This window comes from Dermacentor andersoni, chromosome 7, assembly GCF_023375885.2.
Source record: "Dermacentor andersoni chromosome 7, qqDerAnde1_hic_scaffold, whole genome shotgun sequence".
NCBI classification, from domain to species: Eukaryota; Metazoa; Arthropoda; class Arachnida; order Ixodida; family Ixodidae; genus Dermacentor; species Dermacentor andersoni.
Window position 1 is genome coordinate 143357266 of NC_092820.1, and position 14092 is coordinate 143371357.

The following is a 14092-nucleotide window of genomic DNA, read 5'->3' on the forward strand; positions in this document are numbered from 1 at the left end:
CGAAAGGACTCCCGGAATAGCATCTCGCAATGCCGGCTCCCAAGTCGGCGCCGGCTGCTATAGCCATCGCGACCAATGCTCTCCTTGTTTTGAATGTGCCTACTTGATCAGAGTCGCCCATACAAAGTCGGCCGAGTATACCCTAGCGAAACCACGCCGTCCTCACCGCCTATATACCGGCTTAGCATGGATGTACCGTCTCACCACACATAGGTATAAAGCGAAACATGCTGTTGACTTTATGTGGTCGTAATTGACGGAAATCGAACCCCCCCTCGGTTTCCCTTCTCACTTCTTCATATCACTGGGAACAAGGCCTACCTGTCGGATCCCGAACGTTAATTTTACTAAACTGATTTTTTTTTCATATGTTTGCTTTCTTTTTCCGCCACTCTTTCCGTCTCTCTTTACCCCCCTTATTCTTCCGCCATTGTAAGCCACGACAGCAGAAGCTCCTGTTCCGGTTCACCTAAATGCCTTTCCCATCTCATCTCTCTCTCTCTCTCTACCCCCCCCCCCCCCCAAGTAAAACTGCTGAGGTCTATGTTCGCCCATTTTCCATCCTGTTCAGTTCCGACGAGTGGTCCAGACCCATTGCGGAATTACGTCGTACGTTCGATTTATTTGTTCGCTGCTTCCGGTTGGCCGAACCCGAGCCACGGCTTTCTTCGCAACGCACTGAAATGACGAAACGAAGCTTGACCTTTACGCGAAAGGCGACGTGTAGGCCGCCGCGTTTGCGTAACTAAGTGCAGGCAGAGTGCGCGTTGCAAGAACCCCAGCGCTCACCCCAGTGGCCGTGGATCGCCGTTCATATTCCCTAGGCGCACATGTGTTCCCTATAAATACAAGTCCTGTAGGCCAAGCTTTGGCAGCGCAGCCACTTCTCAGCTCAGCGTGCGACCTGCCCCCCAAAAAAGCAAACGACTGGAGCACGGTACACGCGAATGTCACCGCCACCACGACAAGTCCATACCTATGCTAGTTCGTGGCGAAGGCTATGAGAGCTCGGCGTGTTGTGTCTATAAAAAGGCTCCCTGTGCCGAAAAATAAATAAGGAACGCTGCTCTTCTTTTCTTTTTTTAAGGTCTCGGCTTCTCCAGGGATTTCACGCAACGCGTATAAGGTCACATAGCTGTCGTGGAATGTTAAGTAAATTGGCGAGCGTTGCTGCGTGTGTGTTGCAACAGTTCTATTGATTTTCCGTGCCTTTAGTCATAACTTGATGAAAATACCATTATTCGTAAACGCACAAGCCGAGCGTGAGCGATCGTAAAGAGATCGGAAAAAAACTATAACGCGGGCATTGTTATTGCAGGAAAATAGTTCTGAAGGGTTCCTTTCTCTACAGACATATAATAGATGCGCTATATTTAATACGAGGTAGACCAATGGCTAAAGCAGTGACTCTACATAAAAGAAGAATACTGCTTGCTTAATTTGTCAGTGCTTCAGTTCAGCATGTGGTTATGATCATTCAGTATAACTGTGTTTCCACGAGGCATCTTTATCATTGCTACATAATTTATTCCTTGTCCCTTCTATGGGAAACGTAGCAACCAGATCCTTGTTCTCACGTTAGGCCTATCCATTTTACGCTAGGCCTATTTTACACGTCAACCGCTGAATACGCGCGACCATAGATAAGTGCACTTTTAACGCTTTCTCCAAATGCGTTGTGCACTTTCTTTCAGGGCACTTCCAAAAACGTTAAATTCAAGAGAGAGAAACACAGAAAGAAAAGCTAGACACGGCAGACTCGAAGGTGCTAATTAGGTTGCCGTCAAGACAGCCGCTCACGCGTGATAGCGATAATTGGATCGGACTTGTTCACTGCGCTTTGCGTCGGCTCTCCTGCGAAATTGACGTTGCGGAGCGCGCAAAATGCGCAGGGCGAATGGAACTTGGCGTTAATTACACAAAGCCCCCAAGCATTGGAGAAAGCGGTTCATATGCAAAAACTAACTTGACGCAGAACGAAAGGGTGGCCAAGTCACTACCCATTAAAAGCGCGAACGGGAATGTGCAGACGAAATTTATTTCATTCTGCTGGCGGCCGCGCGTCGTCTGCTAGAAATTCTACATCTGCGACTCGTTAGCCGGCAAGCATTAATCGAACGCGATGCTTAAGCTCAGAGCTAGTCGCCAAACTCTCCTTCAAAATCCGGCCGGTGAATAATTTTGGGGATACTGGAGCTGGCGGAAGTACACTGTCAGCATTATGCTTCAAAAGAAGAAAGATAAAGTTAAAACGGAACACGCTTAGGGGTGATTGTTTGAGATTACGACGCAGATTCGGGGCCTTAAAGCAGTGGCTTGCTGCGTTGTTACACAAAAGCCTGTGCTCCAGACGTGAATCAAAGTGCTGGCGAAGGCGGTAACCGAATAAGCCATGTTCTGTAGTTTAGTTTGAACCATCGAAGTTTCAACTAATTCCGGAAACACGGCAGCTGATTAGATTCAGAAGAAAATGAGAAAGCCTGAAGCATCGAGGAACTGAAAGAGTAAAGGTATTGCTAGCTGGAGGCTATAGCCTTGCAATTACGTATGTCTGCGATGGATAGTCAGTTTCTAGAAGCGGTGCCAGCTCACATACAGGGTGTGTCGTTTCAGGCCTTTTTTGAGCTGTGCCAGCTCACATACTGGGTGTTTTGTTTCAGGCCTTTTTTACACCATGCAGAAGTTTTGAGAATCGCCTGTGACAGATAAAATTATTATACTCATTGAGCTGGATTACACAAAGGTGGACATTACTTGCACGAAAAATCAAAATGCATAATCAACTCATTAAGAAAAATCAAGAAATTATCTTTTTAATTACATTACGGCACTCATTGGAATTTACGAACTGCAGCTGGTGATTTCACAAGGTGCGTATCCTCTCCGAACTAATATTGAAGACGTCACCAGCCTCCAGATAATAATTACAAAATTACGAGACGAAACAAACTGGCTTTACATTACCCCTGTGCTTCAGTGCAGAAAACGGCGGTCTGTTAAAAAAGTAAGTGGGACATTAATGCATTTTCACCATAAGTTTTGCGGCGGATGTCTTGAAACCCGCGCGATCCTTAGAATTCGTTTAAAGTGTATGTGTCTTGAAACCCTCTCCCCCCTTCAGCTACAATTCCCGAATTGAAATAAATGCCGTAATGAAATTAATAAAAAAGTTAAGGATTTTTCACTAATTAGCCGATTATACTGACACGTGTACTTATATTTAACGGGCGACCATGTTTCGCCGCATAACAAATGTTATCGCACAGCGCGGGACGCGTCTGCATGTATCCGAAGTTTCTGGAAAGTTATCGATGCTTCTATCCGCTGTCTGTTGCCGCCGAACCTTGTGTTATCTGATTTCATCGCGTGACTCGAATGTTGTAGAACTTTGTGGAAGGCATGCGGGTCCCAACGATTAGTCTGGAATCTTCGATGACTGCTGTATAAAAGCCGACGCACTTGACCCGCTGATCAGATTTTCGACGATCGCCGACCGTGTTCGCCGCTATCGTTGTGCTATAAGTTTAGCCTGTTTTTGTGGGCACAGGTTCGCCCAATAAAAGTTAGTTTTGTTCTTCACAGTATTGCTACTGTGTTCTTGAACGTCACCACCACGTGACAATACCTTTCAATTTCTCGTGCTAGTAATGTCCGCCACATCGAGTAATTGAGCTAAAGACTACAATTACGCTACCTGCCACGAGCAATTTTTTTAAAAATTTGTAAGATCTAAAAGAAAAAAAGAATACATCCCGTATATACCAGGTGACCCAGCTAACATAAACCGTGTCCTTTTCTTGTTCTTTCTTTTAATGTACAGCGAGTTCTTATGTGAGGATGACACCAACTCTATGTTGTTGAAGACAGAAAACTGGGCGAGTCCGTATTGCTTAATGGCTGGTAACAACTTATCACTTATAAACGAGGACGAAGGAAGGCATAGGCAGGGTTTCTCGATGAGTTTGTTGGCAACTTCCTCGTCAAGCCTCCAGTATTTTTCGTACTTTCTTTAACAGGCTTATTTACTATTCGGCGATTGCAGAGACCGTGCGTTTGCAGGGGCGTTATCCGAGAAGCGACAGTGCACCTACTGGTACAAAACTAACGAAGAACCGCCGCCACCTGAGAACGTTCGGTCGCTAGAAACTCGAGCCTCGACGAGCTTGGCGTGAACACAAGCGGGTCGCAGGGCGCTGGTGAAGCGGCGACAAAAAAAAATAATAAATAAAATAAGAACCGACACTCGCGAGAAGTCGGGAAACCTCTCAGTGGCATAAACTTCCCCAGAACTTGAGAAAAAAAAAAAAGAAACTGAGACGAAGCAATATAAGGTTGCAAATGGGCACACGCGAACCAGGGAAGAGAGAAGGAAAAAAATGAAGAGTGAGAAAGTGGAAAGGAGAGAGGGAAGACGTGTCCCTTCCGTCTTGATTCCGAAAACAGCTCCCGAAGACGAGGGATTACGCGAGCGATCACGTTCCCTAGATTGATTGCATTCCGCCGATTGCCTGCTTAGTAATTTGTGTGTGTTGTGAGTGTGTGTGCTATTTCACTCGACAACTTGTGCTCGTGTCTCCTTGCTTGCTTGCATGTATTTTTGTTTGTGTGCTTGTCTGTTTGTTTGCTTGTTTGTGTGTTTGTGGGTTTGATTGCTTGTTTGCTTGTTTGTTTGTTTGTTTGTTTGTTTGTTTGCTTTTGATCACATGAGCACTCGTAAACATATCTTCCGCTGAGGACAAGCCGGCGATTCGGGCCATCAGCATTTGGTGCAACGGTAATCCTATACTAACAGTTCTTTCTATCCTGTCGTCCCACTTTTTCTTTCTGTATCCTTTTTTCTCTCTCTTTTGCTGCGCGGATAAAAATAAGCAATATCGAGAAGCGCCCGAAATGCTTTCCAATGCGATGTTGGAGAGGGCAGATTGATGCCGCATTGATGGAGTTATATATCTATTTTTCTTTCTCTCTCTCTCTCTCTCTCTCTCTCTCTCTGGTAAGTATAAGGATTCGCGAAAGAGCTCTTCAGCGCTGAAAGCCTGTGGCGGCTCTTGTAACCAACTGGGCATATACTGTCTCAGCTGTATTTGTTTTCTTTTTCTTTCGCGACAAGGGATAAGACGTCGGCGCGGCTTGACAGATATCGGAAACCGAAGCACAAGACATGCTGTATTATGTACTAGAGAAGCTGATTATTTTTAGCGCAAAGCACCTGGTTGGAAGCGGTGAAGGAAAGAAGATGAAAGGCTTTTCAAACGATCTTAGAGAGGCTTTGCTTTGTTTGTCTCCTTTCTCTGCACGGTGAGAATTTTTCATAATACAGGGTATAGGAGCGGAAATACTGTAGAGCTAGTATTTACTCGCATAATGAACCCTTCCTTTCTTTTCTCTCCCAGAAATGTTGACGTCAATTTGGGGAGCGGGTTCATTAGGAAAGGAGGGAGGAAGTATTGGCAGATTTTGCCTGATCGTAGCTGCCGGCTGGTAGCACGCAGATCCGAACGCTGCTTAACGCACGTAAATTCGAGCAACCCGTCGCATGGTTAGCGTTCGATTTACAAGGCGCCTGCGACGACGTTACGTGACTAAAGCGGTGGCCGTCCGATCCTGACAGTAGAATGGCGCCTGTACTTGGCGGTCGAACAACGATGGCTATGCGCGCAAAGCGGTGACGTTGAGTCACGTGACTTGCAGTCCGCGCTTTCATCTGTTCCAATACAAAAAGACACAAAAGTGTGTGCGTAAGTGCGCGCGTGTGTGTGTGTGTGTGTGCGTGTGCTTGTGCGTGTGCGTGTGCGTGTGGAGCACCTCAGCGACGCAATGGCTTTTGTGGCACGTGTCGGGAAGCATTCTTTTTTTCGACTGCACTATCCCCGGGATCGGCGCCGAAAGAGGCTAGAAACATACCCGACACGGAACAGCAGGGGTAGCAGGGCAAAATACCTCGTCTTTATAAGAGATATTGTGTCCTGATATTCCTGCCGCGTGTTCCCAACGCCTATGTTCAATTCTTCATTCGACTTTTTTTTCTTTTCTTTTTTTTTTTTTTTTGCCGCCACAAGAGTTGCAAGGCGAGAAATGATAAGCTCATACGGTTGCTAGTGACCGTAGCGTTGGCTTTTTTTTCGTTGCGCTTCTTCGAAGCGCTGTTCTTTCCTCCTTTTTTTTCCTTCTTTCGTTTGAGAACACGCGTGGAATTGAAATCTGAATCTGGGAGCCAGCTTTCAGCGGTATAGCCGGCCTCCGGCGAACAGAAGCCACGTAGTACGCAACGCGCTGCACGACACACACTCGATTTAGGTTGCGCCACTCCCAGTCGTGTAGTAGGCCGCGTGAGCATCGCTTTGTGTCTGGAGTACAATGGGGCGTCGAATCAGACCCTTCCCGCGTGTTTCCATTTCCGTGCCAGTCCTAGTAATCTCAAGCAAAAATCACCCAAAAACGGTGATGGAAAGACTTTTCCGTTCATCCACCATCCGCACGCCCACCCACGCAGCAGACAGGGCGGGCGGAACAGAGTCTGAGCCGCACCGCCGTGGACGCACTATACATATATCACTACGTAATGGAACGCGTTGCTGAACTTATAGTTTGGTTCGTGGTTGTAAGTCTTAAAGAAGCGCTCACCTTTCTGGGTAAGTGTCGAGACACGCTTGTGCGAGAGTTAAGGGGAACTTTTTTTTATATACAAGAAAGCGTGAGAAGGCGTGTGTAAGCGACACATCTGTCATGTTGCGCAACATGCGAACAAAAGTTGCAAAGAATACGAAGAACCAGCCCTGGTTGCCATCCAAGAATGCGTTTCGCAGTGCTTCGGGAGGTGATCATTTGTGGCACTATACAAATGTTGCACTGTGATTTGCGAGAGGCGCTCTCCTTACCGCCGTGCCTTATTCGTACGCGGGTAACTTTGTTCCGTGGATGCTCTTTCCAGTGCTGTTGTTTCTTCGCATCGTCTCACGTATTTGACACCATACCCGAGTGTAATACAATACAGGAAAGGGAGGGGGGGGGGGGGGGGAAGAGGCTTTGCTTGAACGCCCATCATGTCTAAACGAAAGGCGTCAAAAATAATTCGCTTTCTAACGGGACGCAGCGCCTTCCTACCAAAACCTATGACCAGGGTTCGACACTTGGACACCGTTGAGCAAACTATGCAAAGCGTTGTTACTATGCCTTCATCCCTTCTGTATCGTGTGCTCGTCATGTGCTGTGGTGCAGGTACAAAGTATCATACGAGGGAGTGCTTAAAGAGTGCAAGAGTGCGGACAGATCAATCTGAGTGCGGTCACCCATGGGAAACAAGTTCAACGAGGCACTTGCGCAGTTTCTATACAAAGCAGGCCTTCATGAACAAAATGATTTAAATCATTCGTACAGTGTGACAACTCACTCTGTGAAAAAAAATGGGGGGAAAGCAGCCGGTTTCAGTAAAAACTTATCTGGCTTTGAACTCTTATCTTGAAATAGCACGGCAGGTGACAACAATACGTCCTCATATTTATGCTCCCGGGAATCGAACTTAAAGCGTGGTGTAAGGCTGCCCCATAGGCCGACGCATAGCGCGTGCAACCGGTGTTCTATTAGAGCAATAGAATGAAGCGTCAAGGTGAGGGGGACTTCACAAGAATTATTGTTCACATTCTAAAGAATTTGTCCCGAGTTTCCACAACATTCAAGAACCTTTCTACAGAAACGCTACACAAGTTCAGCCCAATCTTTATTAGGAAGTCGAGGACGGTCTAGGTACCGGTGATGCGATAGAAATGAGGAAATTAGGAGGAATATAGCCCGCAGTCGGTTGACGCCTAACAGGTATAACGGAGATCGCTGCAAGGCGCCTTCATCCCGCAGCGGAGATAATTTAGTACGATACGACGATGATGATGACAAGGGCGATCACAATAATAACAATTATGATGTCGATGTACAGGAGTCGTTCATCAACAAGCTAACACCGTGACAACCTTACACTCACCCGAGGCATCACAGCGCCCCATTTTGCCAAAGAAACGAAGAATAAGCGAACGAGAGGAACAATCCGCCGAGGGTAAAGCAATGAATGGCACTCACCCTGTACAAATGCGCCAGCTGTCGACCCCTAAACTCAGAGGCATGGGTCGCACCAGACCAGTTTCCCAGCTCGCTTGCCGAAACCGAACGATACGGCATAGAACGATCGGGCGTCAAGGTATACGGGAAAACGGGAAAAGCAAATAAGGAAGTATCCCTAAAGCACGAAGCAGGGCGAGTAGTTTACCGGCGGAGAATATATATCTGCCACGCGGTCGGTGGGTGCAAAGGCGGAAAGAGGGAGGAAGGGGACGCGACAGCTGCTGGGTTTTCCGGGAGTCCGACGCAATCGACCGTTTTCCCGGCAACCCTTCTATCCGAGGCAACGTTGTGTCTGGTCCATCAGTAGCATGGAGGAGTCCATGATGCAATACTTCGCAGGCCCAGGTGACGCCGCGGTGTCCGGGAAAAAAAAGAAGATACGAAAAAATGCGGCGCCCTGCAGGCGTGGGGATAGACAGCTTGGGATAGGTGGGGTAAGGTTAGAGATAGCATAGAATGCCTTCGAGAAGAGAAAAAAAAAACAAGGCGCAAGAAAGCGAACGAAGAAGCAACGAGAACAAGCGTAGGAAAATATAAGAGACAAAAACTAGAAATAAGAAGACTGAAACCTAACGAATGAGAAGTATCCCGTCTGCTTCCTACTCTAGTATGAGTCGTTTCCACCAGGGCACGCAAGTTGTGTGCGAAGGAATATGGAAGCGAAAGAGTGCGGTGAACGGGGCGAGAGGAAGGCTTAGCAAACACGCTGTCTGTGGCTAAGCTTGTGGGCAAGTCAGGAATGTCACAAAGAAGCTTGTGGGCAAGTCAGGAATGTCACAAAGAAATACGCCTACATTGTACGGCAAGTCACTACAGAGAACACGAGACGTACCTGTCTCCACTATGGTACTCGTAAGCGAGAAAGGCAATTACGCAGGATTTCGCTAACTACCGTCAGGGAACGACATGACATGTGTCTAGACTAGAGAGACGCCAGCAAGAAAAAAAATAGTCAGAATGCTAAAAGCCAAAGGGGGAATGAAGAGAGTGTCGTGAAAAAAAAAACGCCGCGGTAAGTAATGGCATCTGCTACAGTGCAGCACCCACACGGGACGAAGCTCGTTCACTATAGTTCGACTACGTTGGAAGTAAGCAGGAATGTTTCTTTTTTTCCCTGTATGCCAAGGGAACCTATATCGGTACTGCGGGACACTGGTATATGAACGAAAAGGGAGGTGAACTAGTAGATCACTGCTGTGTCATGCGACGTGGCGAAAATTTCATACCACGGTGCCTGGAGCAGCAGTCACCTAAACAACGTCATTTGTAGCACTACGATCTACATAAGTTTTCACTTTTTCAGAAAGTCAAGCTGAAAAAGATTACGGCCGATCCCACGCACTTGATGGAAGCTACGTTAAACGAATGTTTAAATTATGGGGTTTAACGTGCCAAAACCACTTTCTGATTATGAGGCACGCCGTAGTGGAGGACTCCGGAAATTTCGACCACCTGGGATTCTTTAACGTGCACCTAAATCTAAATACACGGGTGTTTTCGCATTTCGCCCCCATAGAAATGCGGCCGCCGTAGCCGAGATTCGATCCCGCTTCCTCGTGCACAAGCAGCCCAACACCATAGCCACTGAGCAACCACGGCGGGTTAAACGAATGTTTCTTGAATCCTTTCCATTAATTGTCACGCCAGGAGACACGAGATGCGTGCGATTGTCTGCCTTAGCCACTATTGTTATAGTTGTTTAAACGTTTTTGTTAACTTTCTTTTTACCCTGAGAAGGCTCTTTCACGTGACCACCCAGATGATCGCACGTGAGGCCGGTGTATTATATCACGCTTATAAAAACAAATTCGGGCAGTCTACCAAATACGTATGCACTTTGTATAGACTATTTTGCCAATACATTAGTGATTTGTCAAAGCCAAAATACTTTCAAGAGACAAAATCCGTTACCAAGGGTGATTTGCTTTGTATATTACAATCCACAGACTTTTGCAAAATGTATACAGCTATTAGTCGACAAGAAGTGGGTGGCTCTACGTTCGCAGGCTGTCTACAACCAATCTTTAGACGTCTTGCATTCCGCTTTAGCTTTCCACAGACTAAGCCTTCTGTCTATATACAGTGTGCGTACTCTCCATAGACAACAACCGGGATCAGGTATGTTTTCTTTCACTAATCACGTACCACAGAGTTCAGAACGGTGTGTTTTCTGAAAGTCTAATTAGAGTAGTCAAGGAGGAGTGCATGACCAAATTCCTCGTGCTACCTACGGAAAACTTAAGCTTCTTCTAGTTCTCTCCACTTTCTACAGTGCAGACTGCCCCTTTTGTCTACTTGAATTCTATATACTGTTTGATGCAAGTCTCCAGACAATAGTCGAAGGGACATGTGCCATTGTCTCTTCTTTATGCAATTTTAGAGCTTTTATAGGCTGCTTGGCCATTCCAGAAACCACACTTCTCGTTTGTATAACGCCTGTCCGCATTAAATCGTCAAAAGCAGCGAGTAAGTGTGTTTAATTTGGTCTATTGTGTTTCATAGACTTCAGTAGGACCTGTTTAGCGAAAGTCAACAAACATTACGAGAAGTGTATGTTCATAATTACCCAGGCTGTTCGTGGAAAAATTTTCTGTAGACTTTCTACAGCCCAGCTAATCAAATTCCTGCTAAAATCTTTCGTGCCCGATAACAACCGGTCGTACGAAATATTATAGCATGTTGGGAGTGGCTGTCTTTGTGCCGTAATCAATATAGCGCCGCAATGTCACTAAAATTACCGACCTCATTCTGTCTCACTTTTCAAGCGACGCGCATGCTGCTCTAATCGATCAGAACGTTGCGACAGAAATGTCATCACCAAGGGTGCGGTTTCCTAACGGACGAATTCCTGAGCCCTGTACAGAAGAGAAAATCCGCTTCCTTGAGCTAACGTGGTGTCAAGTTGATCCGCATTGGTGCCGAGAAGACTTAGATCATTTGTTACGACAACGAATTAGTGGAAAAGTTTCTATCGACCAAAGAAAAATAAAACGACCAAGATGCGAAAGCGTAAGAACGAAGAAAAGGAAAACATCAAAGAACAGCATGGCTTTATCCCTCTGACCTTTCATTGGTGGCTAGATGCTGACGCAAGTACGGACGACATCGCATAACGTCACCATCGTGGAAAGCTTGGGGGCGGGGCCACCGTGCAGTTTCGAAAGAACACCGCACCTGCCCTGAGCCCGGGGTTCACAAAAATAATAATTTTATAGCGCGATCTGAAACAAGAGAAAGTGTTGCCTAGAAGTGAGGTAGTTACGGAATCCCTTGCCTTTGGTATTGATGCGCTTTGGTGCGAAAAAATATAATGACGCCACAAACGAACCATTCCGTTTGTTTCGTTAAGGAACACGCCGTTATATTAAATAGGATATCAGCTCAACAGGTTTTTACCTTTGCAGAAAAAGAAAGTAGGCATGTGCCTTTGTAAAAAATTAGTAGATGAATTTTTTACATCTCAACGTGATTTCAATGCAATTCAACACACACGCAACAGAAAGATAATAGTATCTCAGCAGCAATTTTCGTAAGGGCATGACGACTATAGTGAAGATATCCGTCGATGAAATATTATTCTGCGCTCCTTTGTTCTAAATTGAAGCTGCCGCGTGGGCGCTTGAATGCTAATGAGCTCTTCTCTGCAAGAGAGAGGATGACGATATACGGTGGCATCGACGGGAAGCCGGGAGCACGCAGGCTCCGGGGTTCCAGCGAATGGGGTTTTACAAATTGGCTCCTCCAGCGCGCGCAGGCTCTCCAGAAGACGACGCCGTACATTGCGTGATGCCCATCAAGAACAGACGAGAAGGACAAGGTCATTGCTCTCTCTCTCTCTCTCACACACACACACATGCACTTTCTCTCTCTTCCTCACTCTACCTACCTACCTCTCTCTCTCTCTCTCTCTCTCTCGCATATGCTCCCGTATGCAGAGCAAGCGCTCGCAAAATGAGCTTTACAAAGTAGCACGCTCTATTCTCCGAGCCCTAACCTCCTTACTGCGCTCAGCGTCGCCGAAAACGGGGCAGCGCCGTTGCAGGCTGGTCCTCTTGACGGTGACGTCAGTCAGTTAGGGGGCTAAGTTTGCAAAAAGAAAGCGTTATGTAGAGCCTGCTGCGTTTTTATTGACCTTTCGCTGCTTTGGATAAGGCTGTCTCTTGACACGCAGTTGCAAAGCAACGAATTATGCGTTTGTGCGGAAGAAAGAGAAAAAAATTATTGCATAGAAACAATTTTATCTATTATAGTATATATAATACATAATATATTACACATACATATTATAAAGGCCGATTTTAGTGGATTTTATACAGTTCATCAACTCCTTGCATGCCCCTTAACAACTATAGGCCTTTACACGACCACAACCCAATAGACTCGTTATAGGCATCGCGTGTACCCATGGTATCGAACATTTAATGAACTGTCTTTAGAACCTCTAATAGAATGTCTATACCAAACTAGAGCCATTAGGAAGCCACTTGGTCAAATATATGTCCTGAATTTAGTCACTTAGTCTCCCTGCTCTTTTACACACACATACAAACAGTATATATATATATATATATATATATATATATATATATATATATATATATAGACAGAACCATGCGGGGCTTCGGTGTACAATACAATAAGGTGATTGTACATAGTCTGTAGACTGTAACACGTATTTTTTTAATGGCAGCTAGAACTGCAGCGATACTGCAGGGTACTTTCAATACCGGCGCACGAAGACAGCGGGACTTACACAGAGCAGAAACGGAAAGTGCAGGGCGAGGAGCTCGTTTGAAAGAACCCTCCTTTTTTTTTTCTCTCTATCTCTCTATTCGCGAAATATGAGAGGGCTCGTCACGCGCGTACATCAGCGCACTCAGACCCGCCGGATCGGGCTCTAGACGGTTTGGAGTTTCGAGTCACGGCGTGCCCTGGCAAACCGTAAACAGAAGGCTTTTAAGGTGCTACGCGGCGCCCAAAACCAATTGCCACGAAACGGTGCTCTCGGGAGGCTTTGAAAGGGAACTCCGGCGACGACGCACGGGAAAAATCAAATAAGGAGGGCAAGTAGTCCATCCGCGACCAGGAAGCTTCTCGCAAATGTACCTCTAGAACCTATATTTCATTTCGTTTCATTTATTATCACCTTGAAGGCCCGAAAGCGTTACACAAGGGGGAGGGGGCAATACAAACACACGTGGAAGTGGTTAAAAACGTGCAAATAAATGCCAACAACTACGCTTTGTTGATTTTGTACAACTTATGTATGCACAGACACCGAGAAAAGCTTCTGTACGTAATGCAAACGCGCGTACGTATATAAATATAACGGATATATTTATATAGCTGAAGTCTCGCCTCCAGCTCGTCGACAGTTGTCGTTAGGGTTCGAGCGTGCAAGATAGGAATGCCCGGAAATATCAGCCCATGTAACTAAACTCCAGTACGAAACACGTTCCTCTGACTACGTCTAAAAGTAGCCCTGTCCTGCGGTCAACCGCGTCTATAATGCAGCTGAAGCTGCAAAAGCTCGCCATCTCTTTCACTTCCTGCGCTCTTGGAGTCAAAGAATGCATTGCGAAAGTTATACGTGACTACCACTTTTTTTTACCGCGCCGTGTAACCTGCGCAGTCCAAAAGAAAAAAGAGAAATACATTAGACTGCACGCTTCCAGTTTTTCAGCAGACGATATCAACAGAAGTTTATATATTGAAACCAATGTGAAGTCAAAACAAAGAGAAAAGAATATCTAAAGACATTTTTGGAAGCGTCAACCGGATCTTTCCATCCTTTATTGCAAACCGCAAACATAATTTGCACCTGTAGGCGAAACTTTACATTTTTCTTTATCTCGCAGGCCGGGAATCGAGCCAATGACATCGCATAGCTGAAAGGTTATCTTTCCCGCGAAGTGTTCTGGAAGTCCACCAATGCTGCATAACTGCGGGTAAGCTCCCTTCAAAACCTGGAGGACGCTTA

At 46.1% G+C, this 14092-nt stretch overlaps 1 protein-coding gene across 2 annotated transcripts in view; it reads right to left on the minus strand.

The window, feature by feature from the left end:
* The window catches only part of LOC126533710 (Kv channel-interacting protein 4-like), a 301307-nt gene that overhangs the window by 121002 nt on the left and 166213 nt on the right, over positions 1 to 14092 (minus strand). The gene's annotated exons all lie outside the window — the stretch shown is intronic.